The sequence below is a fragment of the Brienomyrus brachyistius genome, chromosome 1, assembly GCF_023856365.1.
Source record: "Brienomyrus brachyistius isolate T26 chromosome 1, BBRACH_0.4, whole genome shotgun sequence".
Classification (NCBI taxonomy): Eukaryota; Metazoa; Chordata; class Actinopteri; order Osteoglossiformes; family Mormyridae; genus Brienomyrus; species Brienomyrus brachyistius.
The window spans coordinates 47,724,740-47,743,885 of NC_064533.1; the positions used below are offsets into that span (position 1 = coordinate 47,724,740).

General features: G+C 47.0%; 1 protein-coding gene and 1 long non-coding RNA gene across 2 annotated transcripts in view; both read left to right on the forward strand.

Moving 5' to 3' along the window:
• Positions 1-19,146, forward strand: part of LOC125704416 (NALCN channel auxiliary factor 1-like) — a 51,727-nt gene that overhangs the window by 21,682 nt on the left and 10,899 nt on the right. The window lies entirely within an intron of this gene.
• LOC125704418 (uncharacterized) lies at positions 3,083-3,918 on the forward strand. Its single transcript, XR_007381122.1, has 3 exons — positions 3,083-3,122; positions 3,255-3,298; positions 3,651-3,918. It is a non-coding gene; the product is annotated as an uncharacterized LOC125704418 (long non-coding RNA).

The window sequence follows — 19,146 nt, forward strand, 5'->3', positions numbered from 1 at the left end:
AAAAAGCACTTACACTGTACAGGGCTGGTAGAAGGAGACAGGTTCGAATAAGTGCTGCTTCCTCCCCGGAGACCAGCATCACTCTCCTGCTGCCGCACGCCTGTCAGAGGCTTCTCGCGTGCGTCTCCTCTGGTCAGATGACAGCTACGAAGCAAAAACGAGACAAGAAAAAGAGATTTCTGTGACAGCTCTGGTCCAGTTGTTGGCTGAATGGAGACATTTTCATGTTCAAGTTCTGAGGCTTTTGTGGAAACGTAGAAACTTTTAAAGTAGAAGAATACGTTCAAGCCTAGGGCGAGGCTGTTCTGGAACCACATCGCCCCTAATTAATTAATTATGGTGTCATTGTAATGGATGAGCATTAACCTGGTGGTGGGGGGCAGCTCCTTTATTCACTGCAGCCGTTTTAGAGAAGGTAAAGCTCAGTCTCCTGTTTGCCTCAGAGCCTCTGGACAGCTCACGCCGTATCAGCCTTCCCCAAACTCAGCTCCCCTTTGTGCTGTCCCCATTCTCTCCTGCCAAGTTGATGTGCAACTGCAGTGAGTTTTGCGGGATAATTCAACTTTACATGGTAAATCTGACCATTCTGCGGAGGTGACTCTGCTTGCCATCCGACGCCATGCTGGTCCAGAGCAATCCGGCCGATCATCTCACGTACCAAACCTGGCTTGTTATTAAAATGTGCTAACGATGTTAAACTTTGGCTGCAGCCTTCAGCTGGTCTGAATCTCAATCTGGGTCCAGAATTCCACTATGGAATGGGGGAGAGTGGGTACTGAGCTAAGATACCATATGCTACAGAGTTTTTTATATGCTGAGAGATCATCTTTGTAAACGAGTTAAAAACAGCAGTGACTCTGAAGTGGCCCCGAGGACACAGTGCCTCATTTGCAGTCTTACTGTTTTCTGCATTTACAGACCTTTGGTTGCCTTCCAGAGTAATAATCTGTGTTGTAGAAACGTGTTTGGATGCCTAAGGACGGTGGCAGACTTGCATGCTTGTGAACTCACAAGGCTAATGCATCTTTAACTCAGGATGGGGGCTTTGGGGGGGGGGATTGGGGTCACACATCACTGTCACACAGTCTCCTAGAGCAGAACCCCTAGACCCTGTCTACTCCCTAGCAGACATGTCATTGCCACATGCATTTTAAACCCACATGTGCTCATGTTACCTATATAAAACCTGACATATATTCCCATACACATATATATTATTTGTGAATTCTCTACACACTTTATTCCAGTAGTACGACTCAATTGCCTTCGTTCAAAGGAACGGGGGATTTTAGTTCCTTCTGGAGAAATCACTAACAAATGATTTCCTTGTAAAAATGCAAAGTATTAAATGCGACTGATTTATTCACACACACGCTGCGTTCAGCTCCTGAATGGCTTGTGATTTTCCTGTATTATGTCACGTGCATAATATTTCGTCATAGGCACTCAGATGAGATGCAGAACAGTGATTCTGATTAAAATGACTTTGTGTTTGTTGAGCACTTTGCTTAGGGGTAGCGGCAGTGTCTTGAAGCACAATTTCTGATCCACTAACCCTCCCCCGAGGCAGATGGCACCTACCCATACTGACATTTCATTGCCCAGAAATTTTCTACGAGGTTCTGCAGCAGAGCGGAACTGATCTAGGATCATTTGTCAGAATGTAGCTGTAAGACCCAGTTGCACGCCCCCTCTCTGCTCCAGCACTGAACCTGTGGAGCGGCCTTATTGGTCTGTCTGGATATGCTTTTCCACTGGATCTGCCCTGAAGGCGAACTCTGGCCTGCCACACCATTGTGCCCTGTGACCCTTCACCCCTGACCCACTTCCAGAGATGGGATGGGAGAGACACGGCAGCTGCATGAATGTAGCCAATGGAGAAGATGGCAAGATGTAGTAAATCAAGATCAGGTCTCAATTTGTTGAGGCTGGGGGGCTATTGTGGAAACATTGGTTCTAAAAAGCAAATCCGTAATTGAATCAATCAAGCCAAGGAGCATACTCACCCTAGTGCAGAAATGGGGTTGAAGCCCATGAAATAGATGCCTGTAGAACCTAAGGTCTTCATATGAGTTCTGATTCCAAGACTAGCACAGGGCTTTGTGTTTTTGAGCACAGTGTGGGTGACTTTCTGAGTGGGAGGACATAAGCCAACAGTTGGCATCAGTGTTTTTTTCTCTAGAAATGTCACCGTGGGCTTGGACAATGATGTCATCTTTTTGGATCTCCTGTTCGGTGCTGTGACTGAAAAGTTGCCAATCTCCGCTACGCTATACATAACAGGAAAATAAACATAAATAAACACTTTTACAGTGTGCAAACATATGCAGAACCAGCAAAAAAAGTTGGTTTCAAACGGCCTGTGGGCCTTTGGGGAAACCGTCTTTGGCAGAATGCAGTTGCGTTATTATCTGAAAGAGATCAGCCTTTCTGGTTCATGGTCATATGAAAGTCAGACTGTCAATCTTGTCATTTTCTCAGAAACCATTTTGCAGACGATGCCAATGAATCCAAGGCAATGAAGCTTTATAAATAAATCTCCACCAAATTCCAACTTTACTGGTTTACTAAGTCCTCAAATCTTAAAATAATGTTTTATTCTGTGACTTATGTATGCATGGCAATATAGAGAATGATGACATGAAATATTTAATAAGAGTTTATTTAAATAATGAACAATGTGGTCTGGGATTGGTTGAGGTTTCCTCCATACCCAAAAGCTACATTTACTGATATCATCAAGATTTTCTGGGTGTGACATCACTGACTGCAGTAAAAAGGGCTTTTTGACCCTTACTGGTTCCAATTTGAGCCACAGGGGTTTTCTCCTCTAATTTGTTAATGGAGACAAGGTACCTAGGACTGGCAATGGGTAGATACGGCTCAGTAATGAACAAATCCAGGACCACTGATCACGGAGCGATAAAGGCCGATGTGCTGAAAGGCGTCGTGCGTAAACGGGAAAGACAAGAGGGTCATAACTCAAAAAGGGAAAGGAAGAGGGGGAAAGACAGGAGGGTCAGAACCCAGAAAGGTAAAGGAAGATGGGGAAAGACAGGAGGGTCAGAACCCAGAAAGGTAAAGGAAGAGGGGGAAATACAGGAGGGTCGAAACCCAGAAAGGTAAAGGAAGAGGGGGAAATGCAGGAGGGTCGAAACCCAGAAAGGGAAAGGAAGAGGGGGAAAGACAGGAGGGTCAGAACCCAGAAAGGTAAAGGAAGAGGGGGAAGGACAGGAGGGTCAGAACCCAGAAAGGTAAAGGAAGAGGGGGAAATACAGGAGGGTCGAAACCCAGAAAGGTAAAGGAAGAGGGGGAAATATAGGAGGGTCAGAACCCAGAAAGGTAAAGGAAGAGGGGGAAATATAGGAGGGTCAGAACCCAGAAAGGTAAAGGAAGAGGGGGAAATACAGGAGGGTCAGAACCCAGAAAGGTAAAGGAAGAGGGGGAAATATAGGAGGGTAAGAACCCAGAAAGGTAAAGGAAGAGGGGGAAAGACAGGAGGGTCAGAACCCAGAAAGGTAAAGGAAGAGGGGGAAAGACAGGAGGGTCAGAACCCAGAAAGGTAAAGGAAGAGGGGGAAATACAGGAGTGTCGAAACCCAGAAAGGTAAAGGAAGAGGGGGAAATACAGAAGGGTCGGAACCCAGAAAGGGAAAGGAAGAGGGGGAAATACAGGAGGGTCGGAACCCAGAAAGGTAAATGAAGAGGGGGAAATACAGGAGGGTCAGAACCCAGAAAGGTAAAGGAAGAGGGGGAAATACAGGAGGGTCAGAACCCAGAAAGGTAAAGGAAGAGGGGGAAATACAGGAGGGTCGGAACCCAGAAAGATAAAGGAAGAGGGGGAAAGAGAGACAGGAGGGTCAGAACCCAGAAAGGTAAAGGAAGAGGGGGAAATACAGGAGGGTCAGAACCCAGAAAGGTAAAGGAAGAGGGGGAAAGACAGGAGGGTCAGAACCCAGAAAGGGAAAGGAAGAGGGGGAAAGACAGGAGGGTCGGAACCCAGAAAGGGAAAGGAAGAGGGGGAGAGACAGGAGGGTCACAATGCAGAAAGACCCAAGACAGTGTATCCTTGTTTTATCAAGTGACAATCCTGAGCGACAGAGTGAAGAACACCTTAGCTGGCCCTCTGCATGCTCCAGGTACCCAGGAATTCTGAAGGTTTTATGGGTGTTTTACATCATGACCATACAAAATACTGCCAGCATTTTACCTTAGACATACGAATGCCAGAAAAAGTGTGTAGGTATTTGGCTGTGAAGATTTGGAGCGAGAATAAGGATCATTTTCGTACTGTGGTGCAGGAATGAGGGGATCTGTGCGGGGGGGGCGGATGAGAGGGTGGTGGGAGGGGGCAGTGTGCAGTAGCAGTGCCTCGCAGCACGGACCGAAATGCAGTGTGAAGAGCAGCCTTCACAGACGTCTTGGAATCCCCAGTGTGCTCGCGGGCTCCAGAGACACTCAGCCTGCCGAATGCGAGACATGAACAGTGCAGACAGTGCACTTTGGGGCATGCGGGACCCCCATCTCCACGTCGCATTTACGAGCGCCTCCAAACACGCAACTGTCTTCCTGCGTAGCTCGTTCGGGCCGCAATGCGCCAGGAGGAAAGTGACCTCCGTCAAGGTGCTGCAAAGTCTGACTGGTCTTCCGCTGCAGATGATAGCCAGATAGACGCCCCTCCAGCTGCAATATCACTCTGCTCCCTGCACTACATCCTCTCCTGATGCATTTATCACAGCGCCGTGACATTTTGGGCACGAAGCAGCAACCCGCCACATTTGGAGAGAGGTGATCCGGACACAGGTGCTATGGCCCATGCTGACTAGATGCCATCTGCTGCCAAGCAGGTCAGCGGTGACAGAAGATGAACTGCTTCAGTTAGAACACATCGATACCTCTGTACTACTGTCTCTACATTGGCCGTGTTCAACCATGTGACCTCCATCCCACTGTCTCCCCACTGGCTTTGCTTGACCATGTGATCATACTTAAAGTGCGGCACCTAGGAAAGGAAAACCTTTTCACATTTTTGTACATCAGCACAAAAGATGTGAAGGCGGAACATATGTTTATTCAGCTTAGCTAATCTCACTTCGCAAGGCTGATCAAGAGAAGGTTACTTTGATTATTCGTCAGGTCAGAGCTGAGATTGCAATGGAGATGTCCATGGATGGGCGGGGGTACTGCTCATTTCCTGTCATATGTAAGCCTTGTAGACATGATTAGACCTCCGTATCTCTGACACGTAACATTGGGAGGTTGGCACCATGTACAACTGTGTATTTCACTGTGGTTTGATGCATATGAAGATTCTGGAGAAACTCTTTCGATGAAAAGCGGGAAACCGGACACCGGAAGGCGGTCATCGAACAAGGAAACTGGGTGAGCGGCGTTCAGGTGATCCTGGAAACCAGCGTGCTGCTAACGTCTTTTACCTTCAAGACCCATCAGAGTGGAGGCTGACGGCCCCTTAAATGTGGGAGATGAGGTTGGGTAGCGGCTTGTCATGGTCTGATGGGCAGGGCCCTTCAGAAGTTGACAGCTTTGGAGTTAAGCCCATGGCAAACCTCAGGTCGTCACAGGCCATTAGCAGCTGCTGGGCAGTGGCGAGGCCATCTCCGGTGATTAATCTGCCAGCAGAGAATCATAGAGAAGAGGATCGTGATGGAGAGCAGCTCCGTTTCTGATTTCGTCATCCCGGCTTTAGGATAATTACAGTGGGACGGGCCCTGCACACCAAGGACATGGGAAACTACGCCCATGCATTACTCCCTGGCCCTAAACGCTTGTTGCATTAATCTGGCAGGGACTAGAGCTTCTGAGGTCATGGCAAAGCACAGCTACCAGGGCATCACCATAACTGAAGCTCAGCCCAGGCACATGTATGTAACATAACGCACCGGACCATGAGGCAGAGTGAGTCACTGTGTTAAATAGTGGTCTTCTACATCATTCGTTCTAGAGATGATCACAAGAGAGCTAAGAGAGGGTTTTATTCACATGCTATTGCTGTGGCAAGTGCTTCCTGAGACAAAAGCGAAGTCTTAGAACAATATGCACAACGTCTAATTGTCCTGAATTAGAAATGTGGGAAATGTTGTCTTTTTGTTAGCATAGCATATTCTGTGCTCTGGGTTTTTCTTTATGGGAAATGTGGTGTGTTCTGTTGGAATGAGACACTTTTTATGGGTTTTTGCTTCACCAGCTGTTGTTTTAAACTCTTCGCTGTCGCTAAGAGCTTTTTCGCTCCCTTTGTAATCAAGCCAAAATATTGTGTTTTAATGCCTGAAGGTTTGAGGTGTGGAACCGTTTTCTGAAGCTGCTCCCTTGCCCATGCTGCATACCGCACATATCTGAAGAAAGAGGAAAATCACTATTACTAAACTGTATTGAGCACAGCAGAACAGGGAGACTTTGGGAAGACACAGTTCCTCTGGTAACTGCCATCCCCTCCACGTTCTTCCTTTTCTGGAGAAGCACCTTCATAGCTCCAGAATTGACGTGACACATTTAGCGACAGGAAGTGGGGGCATCTGCCAAGGTTTGGTGCACGAGCGCAAACAGATGGACGTGACCCGTCTGCACCTTCGATCGTGACAGAAGTGTAGATCAGCTACCGGCTGATTGCAGATCAAATTACAGTCACGGGCTCTGCCTCGGAGCTTCGCGTGAGACTGGCATGTGAGTCCCACGTGTTTGATTCACCTTTGCAGCTGTATGTATTCTAAATGTCGACACCTCTTGCTATGCTGTCGTGTATCTCTCTCAGGTTACAGTTTTTTGTCCACCTTTTTCCAAGGTTACTCCCCCACCACGCACATGCCTGGGGGTGGAGGGTGGGGGAGCTGCCCAAGCATCTGCCCCTTTTTGCCCCCTCTCTGAGATTGTGTGACGATGACCGTCGATCATGCATAAATCACTGTGAGGAACCCCCACCCCCGAGATCAAACACCTGCCCCTCAGACAGTCACTGCAGAACACTGCCCCCCCCTCCTAGTCAAATCGCTATAGTTCAAGGCCCTTTGGCATTATAGGTTCACCTCACCCTCAGCAACGTGTTCTACGTGTGAGCAGACTCCACACCCCCATCCCCTACCTCCCATGAGCGGCAGCCATTCTCATTTCCTCTTTTGCGCTGTTTGTGTTACTGAGCAGCTGCCTTCAACACCCCCCTCCACCGACCCCCATGAGCCAGATCTCCGTCATGTCTGCCTCGGCACAAACAACGGTCTCAGTCGCTTTCAGATGTCACACCGAAAGGTGTGGGAATCACATGCAGCCAGTGAAAGCTGCTGCCTTGTCGTCGTTGTGATCAGCATCGGAGTTCAATTTGCACGCATCCCTCAGTGGACGGGTGTCGCAGCTTGTACCTGCCTTATACTTTTATTGAGTTAGGACTTTTGACAGATGGATGGATGGATGGACGGGTGGATGGAAAGCAAAGTAATTAACAGATGGAGATGTCTGGAAGGCACTGTGGGAGAGGTAAATGTGCTATAATGCCGTTCTCCATCTTGGTCTGATTCCGCTAACCCCATCTCCTGGTTGTATGATGTGATGCTTCAACACTCTTAGGACCCAGCTGGTTAATTGCACCTCCCTGGACAGGCCTCCATCCTGCAGAGCTTGCCAGCTGTGCGTTTAGGCACCTACGCAAATCCCCAGAAGCCTCTCTTGCACGTGTGGCAGCTGGAACAGTTGCGCACAACCCCGCATGCTTTCTCCCTCGGCACGGTGAAGCAGTTGGCAGGACAACGAGTGTAAACACGCAGCTCAGAGATTTGCTCGGCTTAGACTTGAGATACAGGGATGTCGGTTCGTCACCTTGTGTGCAGACTTCTCAGATCAACTGCATTCTCTTTGGCTCAAGTGTTTCACTCGTCTGAAGCTGATAGTTACTAACACCAGGTCTCTCCCCTTGGTATGCTGACCGCTTTAGTCTGAAAATCTGTTTTCTTTTTTTTTCCAAGAGTGTCAGAAAGAAGTGTGACTGTGTTAAGCCTCACCCTTCCATTTTTTTTCCTCATCCTTAGATTCGTGTTGTCAATAAATCTTTTTGACGGAGCAGCATGTTCGTCAGAGCTCTGCTTTGACGTCATCCTTACGCTAATGGATGCCCACACACCTACATTCGGAGCGGAAAACTATTTTCGTCACTTCCCAGTATACTCGAGGTGTCATGTTGGGCTTCACAGACCCAACGGGGACAGGAGCTATAGCAGGCCGTCACACACCTCCAGACACCCTTCTGCCTCACAGCCACACACACACACGACAGATTCCTGTTCATAGTTTGCAAGGACCTCTGTAGTTACTCTGGCTCATTGAGTTGCCCTTTTACTGACTGCCCATGATGTTCAATTAGCGTTCTATAGAAACAGTTCTGAAAGAGTAGAATGTGTGGTTGTTTGTGATGTTGGGAGATGATTGATGTTAGTTTTGTTACTATTTGCACGGCAGGTGACAGACAGGCGGTTTCCAGAAGTAACAAGTAACGTCAGACAAGACATTACAACATAGAACCTGCTTGTATCTGATCAAACAGAAATGAATAAAACAAGATATTTCTTCCTCAAAGTGTCTTCCTTTCGTACGTTTTTTTTCCTTTTTTGTTTTGAATGTTACAAACGTCGAAAATGATTCAGCAGCAATGGATGGCCTGTGATCTTCCATCATCATGCTCCATCTCCATCGTGTCATTGTGGCTCCTCTGATTTGTGTATCATGTCTTTCATATTCTAATTTCTTTCATCAGAAGAAAACAGAAGACCATTTAGACTGCCTGCTGTGTGCGCAATGTAATTCTCGTTTTATGCGGTGGAGCAAACCTGTTTTACTTACAGTCTGCTGTTTGATGTTGGGTTTAGTACCAGGTTTTTTTATGGTCTACAAGTTCCTCAGTAACAGGGGTAAGCAGGTGATTGCTACTTAATTCTACATCCAGGTGGGGAAGATTAAAAGATCTACGACTGGCCATCTTCCTGGAACCATGCTATACTTGGACATACAAACAGATGTGACATCACAAGGGATCGAGCCAATAAATGAGTTTGTCATGTGCCCGGATGACATAAAAACGGGCAGATGGTAAAATAAGATATTTTAAAATGCTTCTGGAGTGATTCGCAGAGAATTTGGGCGTTAGCTACTGCCCAGGTGAGGCTTTATTACTTCTGACCTTTGCGGCCCTTAATATTTTCCCTCACATTAAGGATTTGATGCTCAGGGGGGGACAAATGTTTGGCTTTAGCCATGCAGTAGGCAGACGGTGGCTTAGGGAATGTGACAGACAGCATATGGTTTTGGAAAGATGATGTGAAAAAGCTTGACCCCCTACTGCAGAGAGGACACGTGGGGGTGGAGGGGGTGTATCCACAATCACCATAATCACTGTAATCATCATAATCACCAGAATCACTTCAGCCCCTCCAGCAGAGTGCTCCAGGCGAAAAGACTCGGGCAAATGGAGGCCCCCTCCATCAACCCCACTGGGTCTTCAGCACCTTGTTAATACCTGGCACTTTGAAGTATGTAAGGTGTAAGGAGGTAATGGGCTTCTTCCCCACATGAACCTGTTGTGTAGTGATTTCACATCGATCTTGGCCTTGGGAGGGGGTGGGGGGTGTTTGGGGCAAGTCAGCCAATCACCAGAAAAGCATGCAGCCCAAAATGCTTCTTACAGAATATTGAGATGAGGATGTTCTACTGACAAGCAGATCCTCTGGTAACAAAAGCAGAGTTTCAGGGAACTTCCCTAATATGTAGCGGACACTTGCGTGGCATGAAGACAGTCCTAGACACCCCATGCAATTCGGCATAGCACTTGATCCATAAGATCCCACAGATCCATAGACAGTTCCAGAAAGGAACCATGACTGTGGAAATGTGGGTGGTAACAAAAACAAACCTGACAGTTAGTAAAATATCCATCCATCCATTTTCTGTAACTGTTTATCCTATTCAGGGTCACATAGGGTTCTGAGCCTATCCCAGAGACTATGGGAGCAGGGCAGGGAACAAGCTAGGATGGAGCACCAACCAATAACAGGACACACTGACACAGCAGTCAGCCACACATGCACACCTATGGACAGTTTGGTTACTGCAATTAACCTCAGCATGTTTTTGGACTGTGGGGGGAAACTCGAGTACCTGGAAGAAATCGCATGACGACACATGCAGACTGTAGCAGGGAAATTCGTACCACAGAGAAAAAGAGGGTGAAGGTAGTTCCTTGTTGGCTCACATTCTAAGAACATTACTGTCATGGCTTGAGCTATTAGCCAAGGGGTATCTGCACATCTTTGGAAGTGCAGGGAACCTTTTAATGTGGCCGTGAGAGACTAACCCCCAAGGCTTCGCCGCAAGCCTCCCTTACACTAATTGAAAGGCTGAATTTCAGACCAAGACTCTCAGGTCCCTCTGGGGGGAAGTTGCTTCCTGAGGTTTCAGACAGAGAGTTGAGGCAGGAACAGAAAGCTCCTGTTCAAGGTGCCCAAGGTTATCCCTCATGCGAGTCTCATCGATCGCTCCCTTAGCCACAAGAGCCGTCGAGAAAAGAAGAAGCAGCTGTCAGTCGAGGGCTGGAAATTTAATCTGAGATTTATCTCATCTTACGGCTTAATCTAAGATTTTCGCTACAGCTGATACGTTCATTCAGTGCTGCTCCATCTGAATAGTACAGTCCCACAGCAGGCCCTGGTTCGACAGATCATCCTGTTTATGATTCAGTCAAATCCCATTATGTTGTACAGGTCCGCAAAGTTAAAATGCAATGTGTCAAACAAAAAAAGGCTTTTTCAAAGGCTTTTAATGCCTCGCCAAAGATCTGCCTGGGGGGGGGGGGGGGGGGGGGGGGTGATTTTCAGGACTCCCAAGAATTTTTTTTCTGGTACAAGTGAGGGTCCCTGATGCAGGTGGTGTGTGGTGGTGTGGAAATAGGAAGTCATCCGTCATGGTCTTCCATTAACATGCAAATGAGTGATGGGGTGTCTGGCGAGCGGGACAGGCAGGGTGAAGACGGTAAGCCGGACTTTGCCAGAGGTAGCTTATCATGAATCCAGGGCATTACACAAATACCATTTCTTGTCATAAATTGAAAGGTGAAATGCTTTGTTTTGGTGTTAAAATTTGTAATGTCCATCCATCTAACCATCTTCCGACCTACACGAAGGAGGGTCACAGGGGTTTGTAGATTTACATTTTCTTTATTTTGGAATGTTTTGTTAAGGTGTGCATCCAGCATACGAATATATGAGTACATGGTCATGCCTTTTGAGTTAGTTAAGGCACCTGTCAATTTCTGGGTACCTAGTTGATGTTAGTATATCAAAACTACATCCTGGTAGGTTCCCCAATGAGGTGCCCATGTTCAGTACGTTGGGGATGTCCTCCGTGAAGAAGAGTGGCCAGTCAACAACTTGAAAGCGTATAATACCGGTTTCTGAGCTCAGCTGTTTGTCTTGTTCCTAATCTGTCAGGTTTCCGTTTGAGTTTCAGCTTCTGATTTGGTCCTCTGGTCTAATTTCTCTGTCCAGTGTGGAGTGCATTGTATTCCCTATCTGAGTCTTGCCAATGGAAGTTTAGATGACTGGGTAATGTTTCACCTGTTCCTCACATTATAAATAAACTGGTATGTCGTGTTTCAACTGGAATGTCACTTTACCTTTTGTTGTTTACCTGCTGTGTGGCCAGGACATTATTTTCAGTAAAGAACCCCCCCCCCCCCCCCCAACTGCTGCAGATTAACTAGTCCTGTAGACTATGTTCCATGTCTCCGTTTGCAAGCAACAAACAGAATTACTTGACTAAAGGGATTCAAACGGAATTTAGCTTCAGCCAAATCCAGTGTTGAATGAGTGAAGGCTGCAGTGAAGCTTCATCCTATTGGTCATTTGACCTGCCGCTATTACTGCTCTTACTGCTCTGGTTGGACATGCGCTGTTGGTGTCAGACGATGGCCACCACTTCCCCCCGGAGTGCACAGGGCGCCGGTGAGAGGTGTATGTTTCACAGCAGCATTAGTAGAGTGATAAACGGAGGTGGCCGATGATGCGGAGGTGGGTCGCTCTGCGGAGAGGTAAGGCTCAGGAGATCCGGCTCTCTCTGTTGACCAAGCTGCCAGAGTTCTGCATGCACACCTGTCCGTCGCCGTGGCAGCAGCTGGGCAATGCAGTGTGCTCCGGTCTTCAGTGACAGCACGGCACACTCGCGTGTCACTGTGGCCTGTTGCTGTGCAGAAATCACACAGCATATCGTGTGTTTTGGATCCTCAGGAGATACAACTCCATCTCTTTTGTGCCAGATCAAGCTCGTTTCAGATTCACAAAGCCATTTCCTTATTTCTAAGCAGACAACTGAGTTATTTCTATCTATTAAATATTTAAATGTTACAGTTTACAGAAAGCCTTAAACCACAGTTTTAAAGCATTAGCCTCGAGAGTTGAAAGTGTCATTAAAATTGCAGGATTTATGTAAACTGAACTCGACTCAAATGGATTAAAAAAATCAATTTCTTGGCAAGTCGCAATAGCTAGAATAGCGCTATATATATGAGGAAAAATAGACTTTGTTTCCGTAAACCTTGTATAAATTGATCTTGTGGCCTTGTTCAGAGTATATCTGCTTACATTATTTCTGAAAAAATAAAATGGCAATTTACTTATAATCCAGGCCAGGCCTGAAGTAGGGTCTCACTCTTGTAAAAGTATTTAGTTGTAAAACACTTCTGGCCAGCCAGTGGTGTGTAGTTTAGGGGGATAGTGTGAGCGTACACACTTGGAATATTCTTGCCTGTTCTTTCCACATGCTTAAATTTTCGTACATTGAAAGAAGAAAATACTCTTTCAGACATGGTCTCACAAGAGAACTCCCGGTGAGAAAAGTTGCACAATTCTGAACATCATGATGAACCACTAATGTTTCAATGTTTGTTCAGTTGGCCTGGAAGAAACTGAATGTAAAACGTTAGTTAAAGTTCACTAAATACAAAAATGTAAAGTTGATCTTAAAATTTACCATGAGTGTGGAACAAGCAGTGACCAGCACATGTGAACGGATGGTCCAGGATGCGTGAAACGCCTCACTGGATAACAAAGAGCAGTTGAGCTTTAAGTCTTTGCAATTAAAGACAACCAGAAAACCCGTAAAAATCAGCAGTCCACATGCAGCACAAGACCCCAGTAGCCTGCTAGCTATACCACTTACATAACATGTAGTGTCTGAACGGTGGCCAATTATTTGTGGTCAGTTCAGTATAATACCAGAAGGACGTGGAGTGCAAAATGAGACTCTCCAGGGAGGAGCTTAAGGCAGGAGGCAGCTCTCTGGGACACACTTTGTGCTGGCAAGGTTGTGAGAGTGGAACTGCGTGCAGCCGCCACATTCAGCTGCAGGTCAGCTCACCCTGTGTGAGCTGTCAAGGGTCGGGCAAACAAATGATGTGGGCTGGGACGAGGGGAACGAGCTGAGCCTCTGCAGGCAAACGGAGGAGGGAGGACAAGTAGTGCCGTGCCTTTTGTTCCCTCGAACGTTTTGGCAGAATTCTGCATCAAAGAGTAGTAACAGTCGTAGAGGGAAGGTGGAGGACAAAAAGATTTGGGTGACGGGGCTTCCCGATGAGTGACCGACGTCCGATCCTGCCAGCTGAGGTTATCCATTTGTTAGGCAGAGTAGTCTTCTTTGAAATATGCACCGACCTGCTGCCCAGAGAGAGGCAGGGTTTCTTGACTTAACCGCGTCACCCGCACAGGTGACGGGCCGGCTGAAGGTCAGGAGTGTGGCATCCATGCAGATCTGGAAAGTCAACACTCAAGCAAACTCGGTGGCGGAAGCGAGCACAACAGCAGTTAAAAAGGATGTTTTATAACCTGGCTCAGCGTGGAATGATCGCGTGAGAGCAGCATGAAGAACCATCATTGCTCAGCTTGTAACCGCCCCCCCAAGCCCTTCCCACGAGCAGGGAATGTGGTCTGCAATCTGGCCCTGTGGTATTCTGCCGGCTTCCTGGAGGATATATACAGCTGTGCCCTTCCCACTGTAGACTGGAGGGCGGGCATGAAATGCATCATTACTTTTGATTCTCCTTAGGGTTTGGCTTCGCTGTTTGTGCTGTAGCTGTTGGAAGCACACAGCAGAAGTTCACCAAATTGGCTTGGTGTCCTTGACTTAGTCTTGTAACCGCAGTTATGGCCGCGGCAATGGGTGCCTCTTAACACTCTTGACAAAGTAGGTCCTCTGGACACATATATGTTGGAACACCTCGGTGGTCGTCACCCCTTCCTTCACAGTGAGAGAAATGCAAGGTGTAGCATGTGAGTGTGTGAACTGGTTGAAATGTGTGCATCTCACGGTCAGTGGCTGAGACTTCAGACCCTGATTTTAGTTATACGACCCTTGACATGTTTATAATTCATAAATACATCTGGCCAGCAGATCGATCTTTCACAGAATAAAACACGATGCAACGTTATACCGCCAATAAAAGCTGGCCTTGGCTGGAGATGCAGGCAAAAGGTAGTTTTATTGAGGTACAAAAATAATTCCATCTACTCTGTCTTTTTGCTGCACTTTCACGTAACTTCCATGTTAGCGCCGGTGCGTGTGATAAAACAATCAGCAAGTTTATCACTGCAAGCGCCTCCCCAGTATCGCCTCTGAGGAGCTGAATCGGAGTTCCGATGATCTTGCTCACACACACATGCATGCACATATATAGCAACTCTCACTCTCTCCTAGTGTTTCATGTGATATACGATGGTGCGTTCGGCCGCTATATGGGGGGGGCATATTTGGGCATAAATGACGGCCATATTTGCAAGTTGCATTGTCTCCAAACAAGGTCACAAAATGTGACTAAATGGTTGCAGCCCAGAACCCTGTGGAGCCACACTTTTGATTTATTAGGCATTTTACACACTACGCATTTATTTAGTGTTACGGTAGACTGCCAATTACCAGCAACTTTAGATCTTTACACAAGTATGCTGCATGCTTATTAGCTCACAGACCCTGAGATTTAATGTTTGGGTATCGGAATTTGGCACCAAAAGAAAATTAATTTTTCAATCCTCGATAGGATTGGAGCATTTTGGTCGGTACCACTAAGCTACCCAGCCCTATATGCGGTCAGGAGTTCTCCACAGTAGCACCCGATCTTAGCTACAAGAGACACACCATTCTGGCCAAATGAGGTGGTCTCACAGGCAGAATACAACCAAGAAGCTTTGGAATGAAAGACAGGGCAGAAGATGTCAGGGGCCACTGTGATAATCAGAAGACTGGGTAGACTGTAGATAATTGAAGTTGAGGCAGAAGATAGATGAGGAATCAGTCTGAGAATAGAGAAATGACCAAGGCTTTATCACAGAGATTTTATCACTCTATTTGAACATAAAAGGAAATTTCAGACTGAACATTGAACAAAGGAGCATGTGTGGCCTAAATATTATCATACTCTTAGTTTGTGGACATGCCTTAGTTCTGGCAGGATCTAGTAGCTTTTCCTCATAGTGCTGTCCACCTGCAATGGTGTGAAATGGCGGTGGAATGGGTTTCCCCCATGTGGCTGGGCAGATTAACAGTTTTCCACTTGAATGACTGCCTGCTGCTGGTTTTGATGGTAATAAAGGTTTTGGGATATCTCCCAGTCATGGTCTGCAGGGTTATAAGGGGACCAAGCGAGTGCCCATCAGGCAATGGGATACTCATTTGTGTCAAATCCTGTCAAGCTCAGTGGAGAAGATCGAACAGCCGTGTGCCATCTGAGGCAGGGCCCTGCTGGGACACCAGACACACGCTTAATTAACAGTCGCTCATCTGCAGGACAATCAGTCATGGTGGCAGGAGGTGGGACCAGCGGGCGGCGGCGGCACTGTCCATCAGCATGAGGACCACGCCTCTGGGATAAATCCCATACAGTGCTGCAGTGTCAGGCAGGAGAATTGACCCGTCCTCATCTGAGAGCGTTGTAATTACCTCATTCTTCACTCACCGCCTTAAATACTCCAGTACACCACATACGAAAGACACTAGCAAGCTGGCAGGACCAGGAGAAGCTGAGTACCACCTAGAGGAGCTGCTGTCTGGGGTGGGATGGCCCTAGTACCAGTAAGGACCAGAGACGTATCACCAGAAGGTGATGAAGTGCTGAAGGAACTGTTATTAATACCCCTTTGCAGGCAGTAGTTTATCTGATAATTAATCTTGGCAGCCTATCGTTTTTTCCTTAAACTCAAAGACTTGGCAGAAACACCACATTGTCACAGGTTCAGAGGAAAACGGCTTTCTTTGTCTTGTGTCACATGAGGCAGAAGGCTGAAGCACAGAGCTGGTCAGAAATGTTTTACCTCAGATGCTCCCGACACTCAGCTTCCAGTGACGCTTACCAGACTCAACAGGGAGTCTGCAATCATTGGCACTTCTCGATGAACTCCATTCAGTCCAGGGAGAACAAATAGATTCAAGACTTATTTTTTGTGAGCTGCTGAAGTAGTCATAGAGGTTAAAACATAGGTCACTTTGGTGCTGTATTGGGTCTCCAGTCCAGCGTTAAGATCCCATTTTTCCTTTTTTGCCAAGGTTGCTGAAGTCCTTTCTGTTCATATACTCTGTATTCTTTTGTCATGACAGGAAGCAAAAAAATGGCGTTTGAGGATACTGTCGCCGGAGTGAATGAGATATGTTAGCTACATATAAAAAGCTGTTTGTTATCGATGAAGTTGGCAATTTGTCCTTCACGCTTCGTCGGGTTGCAGTAGGTGGTGACTTTCTGAGGTAAACTCTTCTATAAAAAGAACTAATTCCGTCCTGTACTTTCTCTAATTGGTTTCCTTCTGGGGGGCGGCATGGTGGCGCAGTGGTTAGCACTGTTGCCTCGCACCTCTGGGATCTGGGTTCAAGTCTCCGCCTGGGTCACATGTGTGTGGAGTTTGCATGTTCTCCCCATGTCGTCGTGGGGTTTCCTCCGGGTACTCCGGTTTCCCCTAATTGGAGTTACTAAATTGCCCGTAGGAGTGCATGTGTGAGTGAATGGTGTGTGAGTGTGCCCTGCGATGGGCTGGCCCCCCATCCTGGGTTGTTCCCTGCCTCATGCCCATTGCTTCCGGGATAGGCTCCGGACCCCCCACGACCCAGTAGGATAAGCGGTTTGGAAAATGGATGGATGGATGGATGGATGGATGGGTTTCCTTCTGGTTCTGCTATACCAGTTCAGCTCTCTAGGCCTGTCTGAGTGTTTTTTTTTTAATAGTGAGGTTTAATACACAGTGATGTTATTTTAATTACATCTAAATGAAACACACCCCATTTTCTGCAATTCTACATTATACTTTTTGTGTGTTTTGTGTCCAGCTGTTTCTGCTACACCCAGGTGACAATGATAACAATGGTTTACTATAGCTGATTCTTTTCAAAATGCAATACAGTCTCTTGTTCTTTGACAGCAGTGTATGATTCATACCCAAACAGATAAACTATTTAATTATAGTTTTGTCCTTGTGAATGGCTCTCACTGTAAGTGATTGTAAATCGAATTTCATTCCTACGCAGGGCAACTGTGACACTAATTTTGTCCTTCTAACGGATTTGGGCCCTTGAATCAAGTCAGCTGCTATTAAGCAGATTCTCTTGATTATACATCCGGCTGTGCTGAGCTCTCCGACATTTTCCGAAAGGCATTTCCTGGTCATATTCTCCACCTGTGCCATCCGTCAGCATCCTGGAGCTACGTATCCAGGAAATGACTCGGTGTCGCGTGTTAATCGCTGCTATTGTATCTGTCACGGGTGTCTTACGTGTATTTTGTCATCACATTTGTGGCCTAGGTCCACGTTCCTTGTAACGTACAGAAAATCCACCCTCACAGTCATGGCCCCTCTAGTGAGTTCCCGGCAGATCCAGGCACTGGCGACAAGTGTGACCTTAGGAAAGAGAACAATCTGTACCCAGGATCGACAGCCAACCCGAGGCACAGCTGCGACCCTCATTTGCATAATATTCATAGCAGAGCAACAGAAAGACTCCGTTTTACCTGGTAGCACCATTCAGGCTAAAAGGAAGCATTGTGCAGTCATAAGGTGTCTGCCTCCATCACAGCGACATCAGCCAACACAACCCAGCCCTGATCCTCTGAATATTACTCTTAGTCATATTTTATTAATCAGGGTTCTGATCTTCCACAAACATGCATTAAAGGCTTGTTGTATAAGTTTGCATTTAGCAGTAGCTGAAGTTAACCAGAAAATGTAATAAAGCCACATGCTAAACAGTGGTATTGATGTACAGGCCACGATCTGTCCCCCTTCTCCTGCTAATAGCTGGCAGGATTGCTTTAATGAGGTTTAAATTCTCTGTGTAAAATTTCCGGCTAATAGTGTCTCATTATGGGCAGATGTAGTACTTAATGAGGTTGGCTTGACTGACACGGTCGCAGGTCTGTCCGGTTTGTGCCGACCTGGGGGTTGTGGGGTCACATCCCAGGTGATAGTCTATATCCCTTATTAGAACTATATTTACAGACACATTTAAATAATAAATTGTAATGATCCCCCCCACACACACACTCATTATTGTATTAGCCCCTTTAATCACTATCCTCAACCCAACAAAAACACCATGTTGATAATTTGTAGCTGAAATATACAAATATCTCTTTGCTGTGGTGGATGTCTTCCCCCAGGGTGACATGTCACCCATTCCCTGTAGCAGGTGGAGAACCATCACTCAGGACATCGGGGTCAGTAGGTTGACCCCCCCCCCCCCCAAGCACTTAATGCATCCTCGCAGTCCAGGACCAGAAACGAGCAGAATTAAACCTGTGATTCTTTTCAAAGTCAGAGTTTGTCTATAATCAGATTTTCTCCCGTCTCAGTCCTCTGTTGACGGACACTGCGGATGGAAACCAAGAGACCAATCAATTTGAGGAATCGCAAAAGGGGGGAAACGCCACGACATGAGATTACCATCCATTACTGGATGCATTGCCAGGGAGATATCGATCATGCGTGACCCGTCTGCGCTGTAGACCGGCAGACTGCTGCAGCCACTTTCACCGCGCCGGAGATGCAGGCTGCCACACCATCAGCCATGTCCACCTTGGCATGGTCCGCCTCCTCGGACCTCTGCGCCACACGGGGCGACCCACCCCCCA